Raw genomic sequence first — 26,999 nt, forward strand, 5'->3', positions numbered from 1 at the left:
TGGATTTCCCTTAAAGCACATTCTCCATTGTTTCTTCCAAAGAAATGATTTAGCACCAGTGGTATCCAATGATGTCCAAGAAAGTTGGCCTTTCTAGATGCACATCCATCGTTCTACATGTTTCTGTGGATACCTGTAACCCCCAGTTTTGGAAGCCTGGCTGCCCTCGCTCTCGTAATCCTGCTTTCTCTTTTGGTTCCCAGAGCCTTGACTACTTATCTGACATGTTGCCCATTCAGAGCTACCCCATGTCTTCAAGTCCCCCAGAGAGCACAGACTTGGACACTCCCAATACCAAAGTACAGGAGCTTTCCCTTAGGCTTTGAAGGGAGACTGTAAGGTGCATCCAGGCACCTTTCCACAACTACTAAAAGACAGAGCCACAAGATGACCCTGAATCTCCTAGCAAAGAAGAGACAGAGTGAAAGGGTACCTCCATATGGAGCTCACAACACCAGGGCTCCCAGCATCTCCCTCAGCTGTGGTTTGGAGAATGCTGTAGGCCTTCAGCAGAGTTCTTTGAGACAACCTGGTGATTCTAGAGTTGGACAATATGCAGTAGAATACCGTTCCTTCTTCAACAACATCCAGACTTCACATGGGAGTACAGCATCACCCCAACACCCTACTTCACCTGCAAAACTGCCAAAAGCCCTGTTTCCTGTGCTCATGCCTTGAGGCAGCTGTAGAAGAACCACACAAAGCCAAGGCATTTATACCAGCATACCATCTTCCCTCCGACCTCATCCCTCTCTAGAATGCAAGCCACCCAGTGATAGGACTGTCCTCTCCATCATATGGTATGATGCCAGGTAGGAGAGATCTATTTATGTGTACTGGAGGAACCCATGTCCCACCTGTCACTGACTCAGACAGTCCTGTGTCATGATCCTGTCTCTGTTACCCCTTTGTTGGGTGACCCCCAGCAAATGAACCATTCTGTGGCCCCAGCTGTCTCATCTTTAAAATGGGGATAACAGGAGTGTCTGAACTTGGAGGGTACTGTGAGAATGACATGAGAGTCCTGTCATAAAGTACGTATACAACTGTCATTCTTCACGGTAGTGTGTCATGAAGATGACAATTGTGGTGGGTCCCCAAGGATAGAAATTACAGCACTGAACCTTCTTCAGGTTTCCTTAACTATGGTTAGACAGGAAGTCAGGTTGGTTCTGAAGCCCTCAGCTGGTTGGGAAGAGGCTCAACTTCTTGTGCTCATCTCTCATTGGTGATTTCCTCCCACCTTTCATCCTGGGGAATAGATACTTCCCCTTGGGTCCCAGACCCTTCAGTGAGATATTTTAGTTTACATAGCTGGGAAGAAGTGAGACAGACACCATGCACAACACAGACTTTAAATACTGGGCCCCACATTACAAATGTTAAATGTACAAACTTCCCCGGGAGAGAAAGAAAAAAAATGGGTTCAGGGAAACCAGAAGACATCCTTTGTTAAAAGGCTACTCCAAGCAACACATGGCTATGGCCTATATATGGAGAACATGGTAGCTAGTATCTAAGATATGGCCGACAATCATTTCATAACTAGGTAAGAAGGAATGCAATGCAGACTTGCGATAGTACGGTGATGATGGCTGAGGAATGTTGACATACCTTTTTACCTCCTGTTGGTGAAAATATTGCTACAAAGGTGAGTAACTTCCCTCTACTTTTCTGTGACGCCCCAAATAGAAAACAGCTGCTTGATAAAGCAAAATTGGCTTGTAATCTTCAGAGTTTCCTTTTATTAAGATGCATGCCACTTCTAATGTAATATGCCTTGGCACTGTGGGTGGGTGGGGGGAATAAATGATTGCCACGTATGGCAAAACAGGAGCGTGTCTGTCAGGGTAAACTGCTTAACACGCTAGGAGAAAAACTGTGATTCCCCCAGATGTCTCTCAAATTAACTCTGCTCCCATTGGTAGGAGGCTGTGCATAGGAAATCTTGCTGTGCTATTCAGGTCATGTGTTTCTTTTCACAAAAGAGACATGTTTGGTCCTTCTTATTTCTTTAGCTAGAAGCGTGCAAAGTTCAGGGGAAGTGTGTATAAAAAGATGAGTTCTAACTGGAGTCTGACAGATGCCTTCTTTCTTTTGCAACAAATGCTACAGCATGGAAGAGAAATCTGACTGCTGATCACTTCATATTAAGAAAAATTAAAGTAGCATTTTATACCTCTCTCTCCCTCCCCCTTTCTCTTTCTTTTATAACACTGGGGATATGAACTTAGGGTCTCATGCATGCCCTTTACCATTGAGCTATATCATCAGATTAAACATTTATATACATGCATGTGTGCTTGCATGAGTGTGGAGACTAGAGGATAACAAACACCTTGATCACACTCTACTCTGCAGGGGCAGAGTCTTTCTCTAAACCAGAGCTCAGCAATTCGGATATCTAGCTAGCCAGAGTGCTGTAGGGAGCCTTTGTTTCTAAACTCCATTGCTCCAGTCCCTGAGCACCGGGATTACAGGTGGTCTGTATTCAACATTTTATAACTTTTCAAAAACAGCTTTTACACTTTTTTTTTATTGTGTGTGTGAATCCTGTGTGTGGCAGTGGAGGGAGGGGTTCACATATAGGACACGTCGAAGGGCAGCCAACAAGTTGTGTAGTTAGTTCTTTTACTCCACCATTATGTGGTTTCTGGACCTTGATGAACTCAGATCATCAAGGCAAGTGCTTTACCTTTTGAGCCACCTTGGAAGCACATTTTATTATTTTTAAACGATCTTTATAGCCAGCTGATATCATCTCTATTTCTATTTATGATTTAGATCTCTTCAGAATTTGGGGTAGGAAGACATTTAAATATGTTCTTGGATCATTACTTATATTAAATATTGAGTAAATGCAAAGACATCCAAGGTAATAGGTATACAAAGAATGATACTAGGATACCTATTTGAACTCACTACACCTTGAGAAAAACACTAGCAACACACTGCCAGCTTGATTGACAAGTTGAGCATCACATGTTCAGATAAGCAAATAAAGTGGCCTTGAGGAAGGACTTGTCCCAGCTATCAAGAATTACTGCATAACTACAGTGCCATGTAATAGCCACTGAATTGCATTGATCAACAGGACAGAATGGAAAAGCCAGGAACAGGTTCAAATACATGGAGAAACTGACATTTCCTCTTCATTGGTAAAGAGTCAGATTTTTATTGAAGGGCTACTAGAAAATTCATGTATGAAGACAATGAAGTTGGACCCCAACACTATCTCTCTCTCTCTCTCTGTCTCTCTCTGTCTCTCTCTGTCTCTCTCTCTCTCTCTCTCTCTCTCTCTCACACACACACACACAAAACCAGAGAAAGACAAGACTGATGTAAATCTGTACATAAACTTATAAAATATGCATGGAAGAGAATAAAGGATGCTATCTTTATGGCTTTGAGGTAGAAAACACACACGTCTTAACAGACAAAAAATGCAAACCACAATAAAAAAGATGTATTTGGTTCCCTGAAATATGTCAGAAAGACGCACAGACCTCTGCAAGTATGGAAGAGACTTCCCAAGACTTTGATTTAATGAGTTGGTACACAGGCTGTACTTCTAAAAATCCTGAAAGCCAAGAGAAAAAAATGGGAAACTCAAAATTAGAGAATACACATAAGACATAAAATCTGGAACCTCATTAAAAATCATGCTGAAGTGACATAGTAATTATGAGATCTATCTCTCTGTAGTCACTTGAAAAACTAAGTCCAACGACACCAAGTGTTGGCAGGAATGAAGTTAAGCATAAGCAACAATGTCTCCCATGATAATAGAAAACAACAAAGCATTAGTGAAACTCAAGAGACTGGCAGTTGTAGACTGCCCCCTGCTTCCCAATCCACAGGAGATTTATTTTGAGACCCCCTACCAGATACTTGAAACCACTGAATGGCACCAAATTAGACACACTGTATATTTTTCCACATATGACCATATCTATGGCAAAGTAGAATTTATAAGTCAGACCCAATAAAGAATTAAAAAACTAATAAAATAACATTTACTGTACTGAACTCATGTGTGGCCTGCTGGAATCTCTTGCTTGACTATATACACTTTTCTTTTGGTGATGATGTGAATGACTTTGGCAGAGGGGGACAAGGTTGGTTGTAGATGACAATATAGTCATCATAGAACTCAATCTAGTTTCACTGAGCTATATGACAAGGCCATTTGTAGGTGTATCTTCCCAGTATGGATAAAGGAGGCCTGGTGTAGGTAATAAATATTCTATCTTCAATGCTTTCCATCCTATATGTATATTGTTAACTTGACGACAGATTTTGGATCACCATGGAAACACACCTCTGAGAGTGTGTATGAGGGTGTTCCCAGGAGGCCTAACTAAGCAGCAAAGCCCCTTCCTGGATATGCAGGTGGCACCACCCCACAGGCTTGGGTCCTAGACTACATGAGAAGAACAAAGAAAGCTGGATGCCAACATTCACATCGTTTTGATTCTTGGCTGTAGATGTTCTTGGCTGTAGACGTGTGCCAGCTGCTCTAGCTGCCATGTTTTCCTACCATGATGGACTGTACCCCAAAAACTGTGAGCCCAAACAAGCTCTTCTTCCTTAGATGGTTTTGATGAGATATTGGATCACAGGAAGGGGAAAGGTAACTAATAAAAATTTGTCAGTGGTTTTGTTTTTCTTTTTGTGGTACTGGGAATGGAACCTTGGGCTGCACACATGCTAGGGAAGTTCTCTGCCCTAAGCTACTCCCCAGCCCAGTCAATGATGCTTAATTGGAAGACCTAGTGAGAATGTATCCTGAACTTTCTCCCCTGGAAGTGGGGTCAGCTATTTTGTCTCTTCATTATGGTCATAGCTGTATAGCTCATCCCTGGAAGGATGCCCCTACCCAAACATCACTCCTTCCCAGATTTCTGAAAATGAAGGTTCACAGGAGTAGCAGCATCTCTCTTAAAAATACTCCGTTCTTGCAGAAGTCTCCCCATCACCATTCACATCGATGGAAACTAATTGCGCTACTGTCCTAATTATTGTTGGGAGGGGAGTCTCTGTACAAGCATGAGAAGTGTGGACTTAGTAAGAGTGAGGACGCTGCTGCAGAATGGGTGCTGTGAAGAAAGCAAATGGTGGCTCTGAGGGGCAACAGATTAAGTAAATTAACTTTTACAAACAAGAGTATAGTATCCTATTTTACATGTGTGAATGGGACATTATTAGGCAGTTTACTTAAGAAATGTTATTGTTGCATGGACTTGGGGATATGATGCCTTATGGATAAGTTAGTTAAGTGTGAGTGAAATGCTGAAAAACAACAGGTTCCCAAGCAAAATAACTTTTTAAAGTCAACAGATGGTTATGCTTTTCGTCTGCAGCTAAGTGTCTGCAATGTGACTTCTGTGCTGCCTACGCATCTGACAAGGACTTCCACAAACCAGCCACAAAGCATTAGTCCAGTTTCTTCTAGGATTTTCAGCTTAACTGAGAACTGAGATAATTAGTGACAAAAGAAGACACATAGAGTCTCCCATGGTCAGATAAACTGTCTTTCATTTTTACTCTTAAATCAAGGGTAGTGTGCAAAACAGCTGCACATTTCTGCACTACTTCAGCTTATTCTTTTATCACAAACTGATGTGTATAATCATATGCATTTGAAAAATATTTCTGTGCTAGGCAGGTGACCAGAGAGGGCAAAGAGACTTTCTCTGAGTTTACCAATGGACTCATAACTCAGTGTGCCCTTGGTGGCTTGAGGAAAAGTGGGTCATTCTGAGTAGGACAAATTCACTCCTGACATTTGTCAGGGCAGCACTTGACGGTCAACAGCTCAGCCTGACTACATTTCACCAACATTGTGACACCTGTCACATAAATGAAGGTTCTTCTGTTAGAAGTCAGTTCTCTAGGCTTAGAGACCCAAGCTGTTTTCCTACTTGACCCCACAGTGGCCAAAGAACACAGGCATTCCATTATTAGAACAGCTGAGGGCATTCTTTTCTGTATCCCCCCCCCCATCCCTGCCATTTAACCATGACCCTTCCTGCCTTATTAATGAGTGCAATCGAACTCATTTATTAAGCATGCATTTTCACTTTTATATGTTTCTTCTTCTTACCTGCCATGGCAAGTGGGTGGGTGACCGGGACCCCAACAAAGGACTGTTTCCCCTGTAGCCCTATAACACCTGCCTCATGGGAATATGTAGCTTTGTATAGGGACATGGGCTCATTTGTCATCGCTAAAACCCATCTCAGAGAATAATGCAAAAACACCTCAGGGGGTTAACATTTTTCTTAGGTGGGGCAGGTGATAAGAAATTTATAGGAAGTGCTAGAAGGAAACTGTATAGAGATGAATGAGATAGGGAGAAGACTTTCTTGGTCAGAGAAGGTCTTTGAAGGGAAAGGCCACTGTAGTCTTAAGAGGAGGGAAGAAGGTAGATATAGGTACTGAAGGGGAAGACCAGGGCAGGTGAATATGGCAGGAAGCTTATGGAGATATTATAAGGAACCCAGGGACATGCAGTTCTGAAGGGCACCATTAATCAGTTCCCATTATAATGGCTTCAGGGAGTCACTGGGCATAGAGTGGGAAGACCCTTGGCACATGGTTGCTTGGTTGGTTGGTTGAGCCCTAAGGCTGAGTGAACAAAATAACATATGCTATACAGCCCCCTCCATATTCCATTCTCATTGCCTGGGTCCATTCACAGCCATTGTGTTCAGTTCCTCATTCCCTTTCTAGATGCCTATCTACTATACCTATTTCTTTTCTTCTTATTCCCAAGTGAAATTATCTGGAGAATAACGAGACTTCCTGAATTCCCAGTGTAATGGGAAAAGCAGCATTAATATGATAACATAGGAATGAAGCAGTGAGAAATGGGGGAGATGGCAGTGGGCAGGCCACAGCGGGCACACTCTGTGAGAATACATCAATGTTGTAGGAATGTTCAATATCAGGACACCAACGGGCTTGGAAGCACAGTGGTGTGTTTTATAGGGTCATAGCGGTATTGTATGGCATGGTGGGAATTCTCAGAGTAGGGATACACTAACACTACAGAGTAGAAACCCGCTATACAGAGATATAGTAATAGACAGGACATATTGGGGGGGGGGGATTCAGCAGTGGGCAGGGCATGGGGCAAAGGTTTCATGTGGAGATAGAGTAATAGGCAAGGCATGGTAGGAAGGCTATATATAGGGATACGGCAGTGGGTAGAGCATGGTGGGAAGGCTCCATGCAGGGATGCAGGTCCTAGTTCGACCACAGTCCCTTCTGTTTTCATTTCTTAACATTAAAGCAATTTATGACTCATGTTTACCAATGAGAAAATAACATAGTGACTCTTGTGGCCATAAACAGTTCCATGCTTACAGGGGTCTCAATTTACTTAGGTAGAAGGATAAGCTAATTAAAAAAAAAAAAAAAAAAACCCTTTGCTTTTCCAAAAGGGGTCTCACTAAGTTATGCAGGCTAGACTTGAACTCAAGCTGTAGCCCAAGTAGTCCCAAACGCGTCATCCTCTTACCTCTGTCTTCCCCAGTGGCTAGAGTGACAGGCCTGCTGCTAAGCCTGGGTAAGCTTTCTGTTTTCAAACCTGTTTCACCCAAAATGAATTCAGAAGGGAAAACAGCATCAAAAACAGTGCTTTTTAGCATTGACAGGCTGCTTAAGCAAACACACTCATTTGCAGGAGATATTGGCCTGGTTCAGCACTGCTGTGTGGAGGTCAAGTTTATGTTCATCCAATTAACTGCCACTGACTCTGTCCATACTTAATCATCCCACGGCCCGGCTGATTCACAGCAGACTCACAGTGGCTCTACAGCAGTAAACTCATCTAATTGAGTATTGCACGCAGCTAATTAAATATGAAAACAGGATTGTGTGCAGTCAAGTTTCCAGCCTGCCTCATAAACTTGCTGATTCTAATTTGTATTTACCAGAGAAATCTGGGCTCTCCTAGCCTACTAGGTAATGGGTTGGTAGGGAAAGGGTCACAAACAAGGATGGCTGTTGTGTTCTGGGCAAAGCATATGATTTTTAAAACCTAGCAACTCTACAGCAGAAGGCACAACTGTAACTTCGGGATCATTCATTCTGGGAAATTTCTGGAAAGTTGGGGGGGGGACTTCCTGCTACTTTTGAGATTATTTCTCTTTGTCTACTTTACAGCTTCCTCATGGCTTCACAGAGTGTCTTTCCATGAAATGGCAAGCTGCAAGGGGATCTGTTTGATAATACCACCTCTTCAGCCACACAAAGGCAAAAGCAATCTCAACTCTCTCCTTCTCCCTCTCCTTTGTATGTGCATGAGTGTCTGTGTGAATGTGTGTCCCTGTGTATATGTAGATCAGAAGTCAACCTGTAGCATCATTTCTTCGGAGCCATCAACTTTGTTTTCTGAGCCAGTATTTATCACTGGAATCTGGGCTTGTGGGCTCTTCCTGTCTCTGCAATTCTCAGCTCTGAGATTACGAGCAAGCACAGCCCTGCCTGTGTGGGGGATGGAACTCATATCCTCCTGCTTGCCCAGCAGAAACCGTACTAACCAGACTCTTTAGCCCAGGCGGGAATACTTCATCCCAGTTGAGTCTCTCTATAATATTGCTCAAAATGATTTGTACAAAGAAAGTTCTCAGACCTGGAAATTGTGGTGTGGATGTGGCACCCAACCCCACTTATAATTCATTTTCATGTCAATTGCTTCATCTTTGATTGGGGATAATAATATCACCTCTCTTTTAGCTGCTGTGTGGATATGATGGGAAAACAGATGATTGGCATTTAGCATATTACCAATACCTGCTATGCATGCTCTAGGTAATGGAGATGCTTGCAAATGTGTTTTCCTTGTCATTTTAAAAACTGGCATGCATGCAGATATTAGTGAAGTGGGGTAGTTACAATCTAGTTGGAATCAAAATTCCCTATCAGAATTAATTCCTTGTCTCATCCAAATATCAAAGACTGCTACCACTGCACAAAATTCCCAAGGGCCTTGAGGAGAAACACTGCCTCTGAGCTGTTGTATTCCTTCCCCAAATCTCCAAGAGAAGCCCTTCAAAATAAATACCCAGACTGCCATACTACTTCTGCTAGCACAGCTGGTGCCTACCCTGCCCTGGAATCACAGGTGTCCAGCTAACAGTCATAGACCTTGCCGTGCCTAATTTCCTTTCTTCCCATCCATAACTTAGCACTCATCCTCATCTGGCTTCCACCTCCAGCCTCAGGACCAATAGGCTGAATATAAGACTCTCTGTGTTATCCAGTTTCCCTGAGAAGATTGTATCCCTGACTGCCTTCAAATATCTTCCTTTTCTGTTCTTTTTCTTTCACTTCACTTAGGGGTCAAAGTTATCAGATAGGCTAATGTTTTCAGCTGCTAACTTAAATGTCACATTTCCAGAAGACACAGATTCTATGCTGAAGTCCCTTCTAGAATATTGCAGTGATAAAAGCCCAAGGAACTGCCACACTCAACCTATTTGACAAGCCCCAGGGCAGGAGGAGGCTTGCCTTGTCTCCTTAGAAGTATTCAAGTGTTCCCCAAGATCTCAGCATATCCTCAAATATACTGTGCCAACTACTGACATGTCTGGATTCTTTGTGTTACCCTTTAACAAGCAGGCAAGTTGGTGAGTTGTTGTTTTTATAATGTGATTAAAGGTACAACAAGGTATGTGTGCAACTAGAGGCAAAGCCATTGTTCTACACCATTAAGCTCACAGCAGCCCCCCAAAGAAATTGTAGGCAGCCTGCCAATGGCCCTAATGAAGAGCATCTCTTTGAATTATCTCTGGATGAGGAAAGGATCAAGCCAGAGCCCTAGAATATTTGATCCTCTTTGTGCTGCTGTTATGAAGGCTTATTGAAGCCAGACACACTGGACTTTCTGGAACTGTAATTTATGGAAACCTTAATTTCACTGTTCTAATAAGGTTTTGCATAATAAGGGTGAGGATGCAATTATTAATTCCTGCAAGTGTTTTGTGAATTCCTCTATTCGATGGTTCAGGATTCCCATAGAATAGGAGGAAGGAGGGATTTTACTTAGCCGACACAGGGTAGTTGGTCTGAGAAGTAGTTTAGGCTCCCTAAAAATAAATCTGCATGGCTCCCTAAACTGCTGACAACATGTATTTCAGATGGAAGTCATTTATCAGCAACTCACTGAATGATGTTTCAGACCGAAATAGCCCCACAAAAATTCACCCAGTAAAAACCAAACTGAGTCCAGATTCCTTCTTTTGAGGCTGTAGTTGGGGCTTAAGAGCACACATAATATAGTTGAATGAAACAATAAGTTGGCATGATAAGATTTGCTATAGATATCATAGAGTTGAATTTTGGAAGGTGCCACTATTACAAATGTATATGAAACTCACCTGAATGGAAGCTAAATGATAATTTTGGTGCTGATCATAAAAAGCAAACCAAGCACGGAGTTTTTTGCAAGCTACTATTTTGCTTACTCCTTTTGCAGTTGTCAAGTCTAACAGCGCCCCTTGCTTAGCTGATGGTATCCCACACTCTTCTCAGCTCACTTCTAAAGAGAGCCCCCACACCGTCAGGCAAACCGAGGGTGAGGTCATACCACATGATGATATGAGGGATGGAGCCAGATCATCAGCAATGACAGCATTGTTGCCCAAGACCTCCCACACATCCCTAGACTGCTGGGAACAGGATGTGTGTCCCATAAGTCCTGAGCATGGAGTTGGAAGCCAGGTTTATTTCTAAGACTTAAGTAACCTCTTTAGCAGGTGGGACAGTTCCAGACCCTAGAATGTTTACATTGACTTTATATGTCTCACTTCAGGAAGCTGACAGACAGACACACCTTTTATTGGCCCAGGGTCATCATGCTATCATTAGGTTTTGTTCACACAGGCAGCCAGCACACTCAGCTGTCTTGCTAGGAGCACCCGCCCTCTGGTGGTTCATGCAAAAATGACACACAACTAACAAATCCCCTTTAAAATCAATTCTGGCTCTTAAAAAAAATGTTATTAATTTGCCATTTATTTTATAAACCAAGAAACACACACCCACTCTTCTTGCTGTAATGTTATTTTACCATGCTGATTAAAAAATTACAGAACTGCGATTTTCTGTTTACTGAAATTACTATTTTTTTTAAAGGAGTCAGAATGATTAAGGAGGAAAATCTTTGAACTGCCAAGTTAGGTTACCAAGAACCGTGTCAAACCTCATTCAAGACGGGGCTGAATACTTAAAAGGAAAGCACTTAACACAGATGAAGATAAGCTAGCTGGGTTGTACTGAAAATATCCCCTTCCATCTCAACTGAAATTTCATGTTCTGATGTAGAAGCCACAACAAGTCACCTGCTGTGGGTGACAGTCTGTAACACCAAGTCACTTGCTTCAGAAGTTGCTAACGTTTGTACAGAGAGACACATGGACGGGGCAAGTGTGGGGCATAAACGTGAACCACATGTCCCGTTACAAGAAGCTGCTGAAAGGAGGACTCAACAGAGGACTTTGCTCTGCTGCAAGCAGTACCTTAACACTGTTTGTAAACACACAGAAACTGCAGAGCATCCATCATTGCCCCCATCTTCCCCAACTTGTTCAAAGGATGCGTGACCACTCTTTGACCCTTCCTGTCGGTGCTCTGTAGAGCACTTAGTTGTCATGGAGCTTTGTGACACGACGCTTCAAACGCACTGCAAGACTATCAACAGCTATTTAGACTCACAAAACCAAGCACCGGAAAGCTGCTAGGAAGCACATTTCTTAAGGGAGTTAAGAGAACAGCTCCAGAGAAGTGGATAAGGCTGTCTTAGGCAGGACACAGAACACACACAGAAATTCCTGATCCTGTCCTGGGAGGGATGCTGCCAGGTGGAGTATTGCAGAGTAACCTGCCATGCGTTACCTGGCAAACTTCATAGAGTAATTTGTACTGCTCCTCTTGCTTCTGCGCGCTGCACAAGCTGCATCCCATGTTTGGAGGAATGTCAAAGAAAGCCTTCAGGACCGCCAGCGCCTGGGAAGCCGCTCCCTCAGCATGCAGGCATTGAAGGGCTCTCTGAGAGCCTCAGGTGAGTCAGGCAGCTGCAAAGCCCCACACAGGCATGGCTCTCTGAGGCTGCAAAACAACTCTCTGCTTCCTCCACGCTTTCTTCCCTTCCCTAGCAGCATGCACGCACGCGCGCACACACAGAGAAGCAGACACACACATACATACGCACACACCCTGCTCCCTCCTCCGAGTGACTCTGGCAGCTGGATTGTGGTCCAATGCACACGCTATATATACTGCTGCTCATGCATATTAATCAGCTCTCATTGACTATTCATAACAGACAATGATACAGAAGCTATAATTGCCAACTATGACAGTTGAAATTTCTCTAATTAACAAGCAAGTGCTCCAGTGGTATGGAATAATAAAAAGACACTAACAATTTTGCAAGCCATTTTCTGGCAGTTACAAATAAACATGACTACATTTTTTTTTTCCAGCAGGGTCGCTTAGGATAATCCCTAATGCATTTCAGCTAAGTAGAAATTCATTTTTAAATATATCATAAAATTTCTGATGATATAAAATGTACTTACTGCTGCAGATAATGATGGCACATAAACAGATTTTATGGAAAGGACATGTTTTGAATAATATTCCAATAATGTTTAGCAGTGTACAAAGTTGTAGGGGAAAAATGTTCCACCTATGAATAAAATATACAAATTTAAATTGCAATCTAGATCTGTGAGTATGCAAAGTAGCTAGGAGGAGTAAGGAGAGAGGCTGCCCTACAGGCGAGCAAGCAGATATTATTACCAACATACCCTGCCAGTCCCGAAGGCAGAAACTTATTTGTCAAAGTGACCTGGAAGCAACATAAGCAGCAGCCTTGTGCCATCTCCTCAGTGATGCAGATGTCACAGATAATGCAGAGATGGCACTTCAGAGACAATTGTCACCGGCTGCTACCACCTATGCTCTGGTATCCCACAGCTGCCAGGCTTCTGTAGCTGTGCCTCATGCTGAGTGTCAAGGAAGCAGGAGGAGGCAATAGTAAAAAATAGAGGGTGAGCATGGACAGCAGGGGAGGTTCTGGCTTAAGACAATGTTTCTTCTTCATTCAGTCCCTGTCCCACTGGACAAGTTTCATAGCTTTTAAAAGTACTTAAAAAAAAAAAATAAACTAAAACCAAAACACCCTGCTTGCCCTACTGTCTGAATGCAACACATTGGTGTTTCTTCCTCACCCAAAATGGCAATGCTGAGAATTCCCGTAACTGTTTCCAGAGCCATCACCACCTACCTCCTTCTTTAGATAAAAGGTGAACTGTCTGAGAAAGACTCCCACATCCCCTGTCAAGAGGTGTCATGGGAGTGCAAGAATAATGCGTCCTTTTTCTGGGAGCTGAGACACACCTGAAAAGTGAATAAACTTGTGCCAGTTAACTCCTACTTAGGTTGGTGGCCAGCAGGTAGATAGGGTCTCATTTCTCAGACACAAAAAAAGGTGCTGCCCCATGTCTGGGCCAGCACACAGCTCTGATGGTTGGAGGGGAAGATGGCCACTTCTATTTTGGGTCCTTATCTGTTGTTTCTGCCTCAGCTGAAACAGGCAGATTGAATTGGGGAAGGTGGGTTTGGGCAAGAGCCTTGATTGTAGACTGTTAAGGATTTTGGGAAGGGTCTCATCAGTTTGTAGAGCCTCAGTCTCCTCCTTTCTATTTGTGGCCATGCTAACTAGATGTCTTACATAAGCTCCTCAAGACACAGAGCAGAGGTCGTACTTATCTGTACTCTTATCCTGTCCCTCCAGACCATCATTGAGTCTGCTAACCACACTTGCGTAAAAACCCTCCAGTGACTTCTAATTGTATTTGGATGAAAGCACAGCATTTCCTCCAGGGACCCAGAAGGTCCTGGCAAAATTTCGTCCTTACCTATTGATTAGTTAGTACTCTCCTCTTTCCCTGGCTCTGCTTCTCAGCACACTCCAGACCAACTACAATCTTCCTCATGGACAATGGCCCTCATTCAAAACTGCTCTACCCTCCCATTTCTTATCAATCTTTTTATCCCATCTCAGTCCACAGGAATCTTTTGAGGACAGCCTGTGCTAGGTCACCTGCAGGCATCTCCTACAGGCATCTGCTTCCCAGTGTGCTCATCACTGTGTGACCTTTCCATACTCCTTTCCTCAGGATGATAACCACCATTGCTCCGTGTGTGTGTGTGTGTGTGTGTGTGTGTGTGTGTGTGTGTGTGTGTGTGTGTGTACATGCATGCAAACCAGACAGAAGACAGCCTCTGCTCGCTCTCTCTCTCTCTCTCTCTCTCTCTCTCTCTCTCTCTCTCTCTGTGTATGCATGCCCGAACGTGCACATGTAGATGTCAGAGGTGGATATCCAGTACCCTCCTCTATCACTTCATATCTTAATTGTTAAGATAGGGCCTCTTGCACTGAACCTGGAGTTTGCTGTTTTGACTGTGTTGGCTGCCTAGCAAGCTCTAGTGATCCTCCTGTCTTTGTGTACCTGCTCCTACTCCAAGCACCGGGGGTTACAGTAATTAATACACAACCACATCTAGCTTTTGCATGGATGCTCAATCTAAATTCCGGTCCTCATACTTGTGTGGCAAGTACTTTACCCACAAGCCATTTCCCAGCACATGGGAATCAGTGATGATCCTGTTTACAGATGGCCACTTGTTCATTGTCTCTTTACAGGAGGCTTTAAGCTCCCTGAGGCAGGCTTACCATCTCCAACCCTGGGAGCCAAGGAAACCCAGGCCAGCTAGCTGGATGAATTAGATAGAAGATCACCTGGTGGCTCCACAAAGCCATGAATGCCAGTGCAAGCGGGCGGCGAGCACGATCACAAACTGAGAGCCCACTGCCAGGTGTCCATGGGAAGGGAAGGTTTGCAGTCATGGCTGACTCTTCGAAAGTTACACGGCCCTTGGCTTCACAGTTGTTCTGTTATTTACTTTCAAAACAACCACAAATAAACATTGACATGAACCCAAGTGGATTGTTAGAGAACATCTATGTCTTGTTATGAATTTTTCAAGTTATAATCCCAAGCTGAAAGAGTTGGTCTTAGGAGCCTTTCCTAAGCTTTAAAATGTTGAAGCAAGTTGTAGGTGTTCACTTGTAAACCTAGCGCCAAGGCAGGAGGACTGCCACAAGTGTCAGATCAGCCTGGGGTATACAACAAGACACACTGTCTCAAAAAATGTGAGAAATTATGAAGATATTATTGAGGTAACTATCAATATTTATCAGAATGCAAGCAACCAAAAACTTCAAACTTATATGTTCATTAATTCGTTTAAAACCAGCAGTTACTGGGTGAGGAGAAAGCCCAGTGAGTTGCTCTGAAAGCATGAGGACCCAAGGCAGAGACCCAGAATTTATGTCGAGGGTGTGGAAGCACACAACTGGACTCCCAGAGCTCTTCTGGTGAGACAGGAGGTTCTCTAGAAGCTCATAGTCAGCTAGCCTGGTGTATACAGTGGCAAACAACAGTTTCCAACAGGGTAGAAGGTGAGAGGACCATGTCCCTCCCCTCTCTGTCTTTACATACTAAAATAGTAACAAACCCATAGTGTATTAATCTAAAAAGCATAATAGAAAGAATTGACTTACATTCTATGACATAAATTTTAAAGTGGAAGGGCACCATTTTACCAAAGTTCTCTGATGATTGTCACAGTTACTGCTGTACCCAATACCTCTGACAAGCATCATATGGATGCTATGAAATGCCACTGGGTGGTGTACTACTAACAGAATGCCAGTCGGAGAGGGAAAACATACTTTTCAGGCACATGTTTTTGACCTTGTAGCTACTAAGAAACAAGCAACCAGAGCCTGAGTGGGTGCCCTGGCCACAATTTGAAAACCCTTCTCAGCAGAATACCTCAATAAGCTGGATGTCACACACCTCCTTGACTGACAGTGGGACAGTGAAGACACCAGGCCAAAACTCAGTTGGGTTTCCATTCTCGACATTAAAATATCTCATAGAATTAACAGTGTAAAACTTTCCTGTACCCATAGTCTCAAACAAGACCAACAAAGTGAACACTTGTCCTTTATTCTGAACAGTTGTCCAGCATGCATAATAATGCAAATCTCATTTTCAAAATCTTGTTCTATCTGTGCCTGTAAGAATCATAGCCTTTGAGAAAGGTTCACCTATGTGATGGTGATGAAACACACTAAAGTGCTGAGCCACACGGATCTCAGTGGCAGTTTGAGGATACACACTGTTAGAGAGTGGAAGGTAAAAATGAAAAACGGCATGTTGCACAATGACACGCATTGTCTGGAGAAGCTGTCCATTGTGTTTTCCCAAGTCAGTAACTGTGTTGTCTGAAAACCCAAACAAGCTACCAGAGCACAAGGCACTTTGCTCAACCTGTACCATCCCACACGCATCTCTTTCTGCCTTTGTGGAAACTGAAAAAAAAAGGGCAAAGAAGGGGCCCGGGGAGTATCAGCGGTAAGTAATTGGTCTCTGAACATCCAGTTCATTGAGGATTGTGCTGGCTAGTTCTTATGTCAGCCTGACACAAGCCAGACTTACTTGGGAAGACTTCAACTGAGAAAATGTCCTCACCCCACCCCCACCTGGCCTGTAGGCAAGCCTGTGGTGGATTTCCTTGATTGATGATTGATGTGAGAGGACCTAGCCTACTGTGGGCAGTGCCACCCCTAGGCTGATGGTCCTGAGAGCTAGAAGAAAGGAAGAGAAAGCCAATAGTAGCTTTCCTCAAAAATCCTACCTTGATTTCCCTGGATGATGGACTCCAAGCTAGAAGATGAGCTATACCCTTTCCTCCTCAGGTTGCTTTTGGTCATTGTGTTTTATCACAGCAATAAAAACCCTAAGATAGCAGGTATGGATGTGAAATTACGTGCATGTCCCTGAGTAAGCTCTCTAAAGTGAACACATTGTTTGCCACACACAAACTGTGTTATCTTGTCTGATACCTGAAATGGGACCTTCTTATATTCTTTGGTGTATAAGCAATGCAGGTCTCATCACACTCTTGACACAGGCTTCCCTATGGACTTTCTGGAAGACAGTAAAAATGGATGTGGGATGACAGGGGCAATGAGGCAGAAAAATGCCATGCAGAACAGTTGTATCAGTGAGTGATAGGACAGAACTGTCCTCCCCCAAAGCTCCCAGCTACTTGGGTTGATCTTACTGCCTTGGCCCTTCCTCAGATTACTTTCAACTTCCTTTCAGATCACACTTGCTAACTCATCTTCTTCATGGCTCCAATCTCCTTCATCTTTCAGTTCTTACTACACACCACGGTTAGAGTATTTGTTATACATGCAAATGTGCACACGACATCCACCTGACAAGTTCATCATAGCATCAACTGCACACTCTCCAACAAAGGGCCACACCCTTCTATTTGTCCTCCTTTCCTTCATCTGCTGGGGACAAGCACACTGGTGTCTGGTAGCATTTAACTGGGTTAGGAACTGCACTCCCTGCTTGGAGCACCCAACTTCACATCCATTTGTATGCCCCTCCCTTGTCACAGCACCATCTTACAGGCACCTCTAGTGCAATGCCCAGGAGGACCTGCGTGCCATGCCTGCATCATTCTCCTCTTCCTCTAGCCTATGTCTGCATCACTTGCCTCTTCCTAGCTTGGAACTGTTCTAGGACCACATCCCATGCCTCGCTCAGCTCTATCTACCCAACTGTTTCCTGAGGGTACTCAGTAAATACACAACAAACAAATTCAGTATCAAATACAGAACAAGATCTGAACTCTGCAGGGTAGCTTTTCTGGGTTGGTTGACAATTGAATCAATAAACAATATTCAACATGGACAATGGAGTTTGCTTCCATAAGAAAGTTAAGGCCTAAAGCTTGGAAAACACACCTTATTTGCCTTGAGTAGAAGGATTATTCCTATAAATCCTGTACTCTAGTCTTGGCCAGGGATTTAGAGTCATGCTGCTCTGAGGAAACAGTTTAGAGACTTCTAGTTACCCTCAACCAGGCAAAACAGCTTGCCTAAACCACACTTAGCAGTTGCCTCTGGGCTTGATGAGAGGCAGACATTGTTTGAAAAGCAAGAATGGAAAGACAGCATGCCATTTTAGCTGAGGAGAATACATCCTCAAAGTTATCAGCAAACACAAGGGAGATGACTTGAAGGCATGCAAGAGCAACTGTGAGTGTGGTTTTATTTCTGACAAGTTCTGTCTATTTAGAATATCAGCTCAGGCTCTCACATCTCATTCTCAACAATGAAAAGGTGTTTTCCCCTCCCCATGTTGATTGAGGGGCTGCTGTCTCCAGGACATTTGCCTGGACATCTAGGAATCTCTTGGAATACTCTGGTTGCTGGAGACTATGCTTGAAGCTCTTGAAAATGCCTACAAGGTGGTTGGGCAATATGAGAGGCAACCAGACTGATGAGTATATACTGTAGCTGCCTTCATAAGTCATGCAGGCAGATGAGCATTTGTCTCTTAGTGAACCACGAAGAGACTGCTGGACAAGGATGCAATAAAGGCTAGCAATGGGGAGAATATACCTGTTATGCCCCTGAAAAACGACAGAAAAGATCTCTGAATGCCCCCAGCTTCAACAGAAGGAACACATTTCCTGATGTACTTGAGCTATGAGGTCACCCTTGTGAGATGTGTGGTCTTTGGATGGCCATAAAACATTGTGATGGTGCCTGGACCTCTTTCCTGCCATGGGTGTCTCTATTTTCCCCAGCTGAACTGTAAATTCCTGGGAATGAATTCCCCTAAATGCCTGGAGAGATCCTCAGCCCCAAGAGACCCCACAAAGCATGTGGGAAGAACAAGTCTGAGTTCCTACAAGGGCATCATGTGGGCTGTGGTGTGGGCATTTGGGTAGGGCAGGGAAGTATTCTGAGATGACTCAGCCCAATCTATGGAACAATTTGCAGAAGGGTAGGATGACCTCATAGCATTATGGGAATCGGGTTTCTCTACCTTAATGCAGGGTGACCACCTGTTCTGGAGTTGTAGTGGAGGACTCATCAAAGAACAAAAGCCTGCCAGAGAGTTCTTGGAACATATTCTGCTTGTGGCCAATGAAACAAACAAACAAACAAACAAAAATAATGACAATCTTGAAGGATAGAAAACCATTCTAGCACCCTCTAGTTAGGGGTCAATAACCTTCTCCCACAAGGGCAGGCCAAAGAGAAAATATCTCTAGTGGGACAAGAAGCAAAATCAAGACTATTACACTGTCTTGTATATTCATAACAAAACCATTAAACATAGAATACATGCACTTTTTGCAGACCCTACCAAGATGGGCTATATGCTAGATTTGGTTTGTGGACCATAACTGCCCAAGAAGGATATCTAAGTTTGAGCACACTTTCTTTGTTATTAATGAGAGAATGAACCAGTAACCCTCAGCACTTCACCCAGCCATTCCTGTTCAACTCCAGTGGGAACCGTGGTAGAAGGAGTCAAAGCAAAGTGCCCAATAATACTCAGCATGCACCTGGCAGCAATGAGATCAGAATTTGGACTGCTTACCCTTAAGGCAGGTAAGACCTTGCCTGTCCATTAGGAATGCTGATGTATGCAACAGGCCTTACAGTCTACCTTCTTGTTGGGAAAGGGTTGGGTCTGGTAAGGAAAACAGCCCAAGAAACACAATGTCCTCACAAAATGATCCCAATCAACAAGTGTTCTGTGAAGAGCTAGCCAGCCAGCAGGACCAGGCATGAATGGCCAGTACCATGAGATGTTTAGTCTCATTTTAGACAATTCTCCTTCTTCACATGTTTAGCAACCAAACAACTGGGCCCATGGGAGTATCTGACAAGTATGGGGGAGAGGAGCATGGGCTTAGGGAGCATGATGGATGTGTAACAGGATTCATTCTGCATGATGTGTGGAAGTGACCCTGCGTGGGCTCCTAGCCCACCCCACATTGTCAATGATCACAGACCTGAGAGAAACTTTGTGTGAGTGTGTGTGTGTGTGTGTGTGTGTGTGTGTGTGTGTGTGTGTGTGTGTGTGCTCTAGTCCCTGAATATGATGTTCTGCTGGGCAGCAATAGAATCAGGTTGGGAGGAAAGAAGAGATGTGAATCATAGGGACAAAGAAGAGATGGAGAGTAGAGGTCTGAAAGAGAGGCAGGAACTCAGACAAGGACATGGTTAACACCTTAGGATCTGGAGGACCTAAGGTTGCTCTGAGAAGGGAGGAAGGCAAGCGACAGGGTGGTCAGAGCACAAGAGAGGGAGAAGGGAGACACTCTGGGGACACATGAAAACATCACTGGTGTGTTGTGGAGATTCACAGAGTAACGTGCTTTTAAAGAATGCCCAGCGGACAACCAACAGCTATAAAACCATGGGAGGGAGGAGAGCAGATGTGAGCTCATCCCATCATTTGAAAATTAAGTTAGGGTTTTTATACTGGAGCTGATTTCAAACAGTGGCAGCATCTTCAATATTTTTTTAATTAAATGGTAATTCAGAAAATCAGAAACATTTAAATACCAACAGCTGCAATCTAAAATATGGGTTTAGAAAAATCTTTTGTTAAGTTCCTGTGCTCTGGGACGCAGGCCTTGTATTTCCATGTGACAAAACTGAGCAAGAGCTGGGCAAAGCTGTCCCGTAGGATCAAGGTGTGTGGTTTTGACCGCTTGGCTGCACCTAGGTCCTGTCATTGGCCCATTGAAGCTACAGAGTGCCAAGGTACCAGGTTTATGCAAGATTGGTTATATATTATGATATAAATAGAAGGCCTCTGTCTGAGGCCACAGGTGGCAGGTAGAGATCACTAAAGGGAGACTGTGTCTCCTGGGAGCGCCTTCTGAGAGAATGTGAGAACCTCACTGTTCCCAGCCTCCTCACTCTGCAGCCTAGGGCTGCAGAGAGTACCAATGTTGTCTGTTCATGGACAGAAGTCAGAGCCTTGTCTCATCCTTCCATCCCTTCACTCACCATCGTTACTACTCGTCACCCGCTGTGAACCAGACACCATTGTTTAATGATTAACATGGCACGCACAAACTCTGTCCTCTTGCAACCACCATCTGTATTTCATTTTTGGCTTCCATGGGGGCACCAGGTGCTTTGGCTAAGATTGATGGTGCTTCCCCAGTTGTCATACTCCATCCATTGGTCCTCAGCTTAGGTGACATGTCTACGGCGGCATCTTGCTCTGTGAGGTCTTCCCATTTTTCATTCTGTGACTTCCAGCGATAGGGAACTGATGTTCATCAAAAGCCTCTGCTACTATTTATGTAATCGTTCTCTTTAAATTTGCTCACTTGGTTTTACTTATGTGTGGTTTTTGGAATAAAATATAATCCCCACAATGTATAAAAATAATCCCTAGCAATGTGTGAAAAATGCTATAAAGCAACTGTATAGATTTAAGAATCAGAAGACTCATCCCACCACATAATACTGACAGCCTGCTGAGTTTCCGGGATAGGAGGAGTTTCCACTTTGTATTCAGCTCCAGCTTCACTATGACTTTCCCCACACTCTCTCACCAGCTCTGCTTGTTTGGCTTCCAGAACTTCCTGTGCTCTGGTCTGTTTTCTGAAGGACGTCTGGAATCTTTCACTTGCCACCCATTTGTGGACTGGCTATCTTCCCTTGCATTTGCATGCTGCAGCCCAAACTCCATCTTTTAGCTCGCACATGCATATTAAAGCCAATATCAACCTCACCATTAAAATTGGTCTGAAGCTCCACAGCATCTGCCGCCATCTGCGGTCTGCCACCTTCTTGAGGCATGGCCTCTGTATTCCCAACCATTTAAACCATTTAATTCTAACAGACACAGGTTATGCCAGGGCTTTGGGATAGAATGGCATCCAGGACCAGTGAGGGACCAACAAGAGGGAGAACTTGCTGAATGGAGATGGTGCTGAAGCCTCCAGGCATGAGGCATAGGCAAGTAAGTCACCAAAAACTGTGCACTTAAAGGTGGGTGAGACAGAAGTGATGCTTGGGGAAAAGCCTGTTGTTTATGCTAGAGTAAACAGGAAAAGGTTGAAGAAACTGAAAGGATAGGGCCTTGGAGATGGCTCAAACAACAAAAGCTCAGCTATATGAGAACCCGACTTTGATCCCTAGAACCTGTGTAGAAAGCTGGGCATGGTGGCAAGTTATTGGGATCGCAGTGCCAGTGAGGCAGAGCCAGGTAGGTTCCTAAGGCTCATAAGACAGACAGACTACTCAAACAGGCAAGATCCAAGCCAGCAAGAGGCTCAGTCTCAAAATACTATCACCACCAGTACAACATAGGGCTAGTGTCTACAGAAATGATACCCAAGGTTGCTGTCTGGTATCACATCGATATGTACACACAGGCAAACATATGAGCACACATACACAGACACATAGTGAAAACATGGCATGAAGCTAGAGGCAGAGAGCTTAAATCTTCATTTCTGACTGGGCATCCGACTGGCAGACAGCTTTGTATTTTCTTCCGAGGCTCTCAGACGGGACTCAACTCCAGTGGATATTTTGTGGCTTTTCTTTTTTTACCTTTTGGCCAGTCCTGGAATTCAGGACATGTCCCCATAGTGTTGTTCTTTGGAAGAGCTTGGAATTATGCCGCGGCTGCTTGGCAGTGAGGTATGAAAAAGCTGGATAATGGGGGAAGTGTGCGTTGGCTGGGTGACTTGGGCATTAGACAGAAGCTGGCTCAGTAGTTTAAGACAGCTCTACTACAGAGATAAACAAGGAACACTGAAGATACTTACTTGGAGGAAAAAAAACATTGACTACTGAGGCTTCATAATTCACTTGTACCTATGAGGTTCAAGTGCCATTGAGTCTGAAATTACTTACGTCTGAAATTACTTACGGAGCATCTACCCTGGATTTACTTTCTATATAAAACAGCACTTCCCAGAGGAAGTTAGTAAATGCCATCATGACCAATGGTTTGTTTTGAGAGGGAGATGCTGCCAACAAATGGCAATCCTAATTTTTAAACCTTCTCTGAGAAAATATAACAATTTGGTATATCTGTAAGCTGGATAAGAACCCATGACACTGTACTTAATCTTAAAAACTGATATATGTGTGTCCAAACACTAATAAAAGTTTTCTACACTATAAATGGGAAGAAGCCAAACACTAGATCACAGGCAACACACTCACTTAGGACTCTGGTCTTATGGCCAGAGCCTAGAGGCAGGGAAAATGGAAGTGATTCAGAACAGTCTCTGTTAAGATACATTTGATATTAGTGGGCTTGCTGAAGCAAAACAGTAATAACCAGCGAGATACAAAGGTGTGAAAGCCATTACAGTGCGTTCAAATGTTGGGAGGCCATGGCGCTGACATCATTCAGGTAAGCTGCCTGTGCCTCCAGGCAGCAGTGTGCTGGGCAATATCAACTGGAAAGCTGATGAGTGGGGTCTATGAAACCACAATTTAGTGTTTGGAAGGAAGGCAAGGACATTAAGACCCCGGTTTTGCCATCTTCCTTTCATGGTCGGGAAGACCTGCGAGGACAATGAATTCTGCCTGACTTTTTTCTATGTCCTGCTCTGACCTACCTTGGGGAAATGGAACAAATTCACAGGCAAGTGGATACTGAGTGCTTCTTGGGCAAGCCATACCATGGCTCTACTCAACCACCTCATCTAGTAATTATTACTGATGCCTTACAAGCTCTCGAACAGTAAGACACTATCATTTGGATACCACAGACTGGCATGACTAAGAGAAAATGTGCTGAGGATGAAGAATGCAGCTATGAGCACCAGAAAGGGCTCCATTTGTTAGTGCCTTTCTTGGGAGAAAAACAAAAAATCAAAACAAAACCAACTCCAAAAACATTCCACCTGAGCTAAGGGTTTTTAAAAGAGTATAAATAACCACACATTAAATTCTCAGTGCCCTCTTCCTCTTCCTAGCCTGACCCGTTGACCATGCATCTGGCCATAGCAGGTGTAGAAAGTGACACCACCCAGCAGTGTTGAGCAGGGGGAGGAGTAGAGTGCTTTAGACATGAGAGATTCTCTGCCTGATGAAGGAGAGTTTGCAGAAACTCAAGAATGGAGGCTCCAGTGCGTCTTCTGTCACACGCTGAGCCACACTCTAGCGAGTGCATGGTCTCTTAATATCCCCCATCTTGTAGTGCCCTGGACCCATTCTCTCCCACATTTCTTCTCTACTTGTGCTAGCCTTTGCAGTGACAGCAGTGTGACAGGATTCTGAGTGGCACGGGCTCCATCTTCCTACTTCACGCCAACCTCCTGAAAGGCAGCAGGCTTTCTGCAGTCCATGAATGAATTTCTGTCCCTCAGCTACTCCCCTCCCTGTGTTGCTATTCTAGGCAGAGAAACAACTTCTGTTGCTCTTCTTAATCTCACATTCTTGCACTGAGCTTCCCCATGCTGCTCACCCAGGATATTAGTTCTGTTTTTCATTGCTGTGGCAAAATGCCTGGTACAACCTAAGGAAGGGAGGGGGCCTTTGTAGTTCACAGTGTGAGGGTACAGTCCCTCATGGCTGCAAGGTGCGAGACAGCTAGTCAGGAAGCAGAAAGCTGCTCACCTTGCTTACCCCTTTTCATTCACTTCAGAATCCCAATCCATAGAAGGAGCTGCCTGAGCTTAGGGAGGGTCTCCGAACCCCAATGGACATAATCTAGAACGTCCCTCAAGACATGCTCAGGGGGTTCTTCTCCTGCATGATTCTAGATGCCTTCAAGTTGTCAGTATTTGCCATCATATTCACCCACACAGGAAGGCAGTCTCCCTTTTATGCCTGTGACCTTAGACTTTCCATACTAATAGACATGTACTCCTGGGCCACCACCCATCCTGAGGGGACTGTTGTTATCTTCCAGATTCACATCTTCCCCCAGCCTTCCCCTCACACTTGTCCACAGCCTGTGCATAACCAATTGTACTTTTACCCACTTACACAATTACTAAGTTGCTGTCCAAGATGTTTAGGGCCCAATAGGATGAGGTCACCTCGCTACTTTGTGGCAGCACTGAGATGTGCCCTTAGCCTCCTTCAAAACACCACTACCAGCTCTAGTTCCCTTCTAACTGCAGACCTTCACCCTGGCCCCTCTAACAATATATATTCCTATTAGATCTCAGTAGATCACCCTGTGCCCTCCTGGCCACATGTGCTGGCTCCCCTCTTTCTTCTAAATAATGGGGTACCTCTCTAAAATCACCACCTCTCCTCCCCACAACATAATACATAGCACACGTGTCATCATCTCCCCTCCTCCCTCATCTCTGTGCTCTGTCACGGACAATCTAGCAATTGGAACTGTCTGGTGCCATCTAAAGATACCTCTCATCACCCGACAAGCAAGGTCTAGCAAGCCTGGACACCTGGGATCTGGAACCCGGACGTTTCATCGTACACCCTATCTCCGGCTCAGGTTGTCTCTCCAGCACAGGTTGTCTCTGCCTCAGTTAACATTTCTATCCACACCGAGCTATGAATAATTGCTTGCTTATATTCAGTTACTCAGCAGAGTGCCCGGCTCCTAGCACCAGTGGCAAATTTCAAATCTCCTTTCTTTTCACACTTTTCCATTTTTTCATGTCCACCGAGGGTGGCACATGTAATATTTAGTTCTTTCTCTTGAGAATTTCAGGGTCTTAGCAAGCTCATAAATACACAACCTGTCTGATCAAGCTTTCATTATGCCATGGCAGATGCTTGGAGAACAGAATGGACAGACAAAACCAAAGAGTTAATTACCCTTGGTTTATCAGAGAATGTATCATTTGAAATAATAACTGCCAATCTACATCTTGTCTTCCCTTGGGCAAGCTTAGCTTCCATAGGTATACTTGATGTAAAGATTCCCAATCATGGCCAGAAATAATTAGAACAGAATTATTTGGACTTTGGAGTGAGTTTTGTGGGTATAGTGATGGTCAAGAAACTTGGGACAATATAATTGGTGGCACCCTGTGAAGGCATTCACAAGATTTGTCACCTCAAGCCAGAGAAGCCATGGGGACACCTGACATGATACGTCTACACTGTGGTACCTTTACAGTGAACAGCCATCACCATGGCTACCACAACCCAGTTTCCAATGTTAGAAGAGACCTTCGCATTCATCTTTCGAAGCAGTGCAGCTGGATAAGTAGCGCTACTCTCCATGGACCTTTGAACTTCTGATTCTCCTATGCTTCTTTGAGTTTCATTTTCAGCCTGGTCTTTGCAGAGGTAGGGGAGGAGATCACAGATAATTAAAGCTGAAAATATTCTCATTTGGTGGTGGGGCTAACAAGTGAAACTGCAAGTAATGATGTAATCCAACTTGTCAAAAAGGAAAATGAAAAGAGGAGACAGAATGCAGGACAGAGCCTGGGGACCTGGTGTGCCATGTCATCTTCTAATTAACTAACTGATCCTTTAAACTGTCAAACTCGGCGAGACACTCTATGGCCTGGCATCTGATTAATATTCATACTTAGGCACAGGATGCTCTGATTTAGGTCCCAGTGGTTGTGGTTAAACATCAGTCTTTAAAAAAAGAGAGAGAGAGAAAGGAAAAAACTGCCTGGCAAGCTTAAGTGTCCAGGTTTTATACTCATAGGAAAACGAGGAGAGGCCACCCTGAAGTCCCAATCCACAGTGAGAACAAATCCCCACAGATGCATATTGATTTGTGAGTAATGATGAGGACTTGTACATTGAAAATATAATTATTTTGCTTTTTTCTTCTGGCAGCCACCTTATTTAACAATAAGGCACCAACCAAGTGTGAATAACAAGTGAACAGCACCTGTAAAATTACACAGCATGTGGTAATATAATCAAGTTTTTAATTTCAAACAAAAGAATTGAATATATAATTTAATCCAAGCAGGCTAAAATTGATCATTTAGTTAAATGTCACCTGTGGTAACCTCTACTTTTTGTTCATGTACATGAGCCACAAAGGGATACTAACACAGACTTTTACTGATATGCAAATGATGTTTGCATCCAGGAC

At 43.9% G+C, this 26,999-nt stretch overlaps 1 protein-coding gene and 1 long non-coding RNA gene across 3 annotated transcripts in view; one reads left to right on the top strand and one right to left on the bottom strand.

Moving 5' to 3' along the window:
• Nucleotides 1–26,999, bottom strand: part of Pdzrn3 (PDZ domain containing ring finger 3) — a 224,289-nt gene that overhangs the window by 34,718 nt on the left and 162,572 nt on the right.
• LOC127236056 (uncharacterized) lies at nucleotides 11,795–14,852 on the top strand. Of its 2 annotated transcripts, none has more exons than XR_007835752.1 (3): nucleotides 11,795–12,070; nucleotides 13,285–13,420; nucleotides 14,723–14,852. It is a non-coding gene; the product is annotated as an uncharacterized LOC127236056 (long non-coding RNA). The 2 variants fall into 2 exon arrangements; XR_007835753.1 differs by having other exon boundaries at nucleotides 13,313–13,420.

Source organism: Phodopus roborovskii, unplaced genomic scaffold (assembly GCF_943737965.1).
Source record: "Phodopus roborovskii unplaced genomic scaffold, PHOROB, whole genome shotgun sequence".
NCBI classification, from domain to species: domain Eukaryota; kingdom Metazoa; phylum Chordata; class Mammalia; order Rodentia; family Cricetidae; genus Phodopus; species Phodopus roborovskii.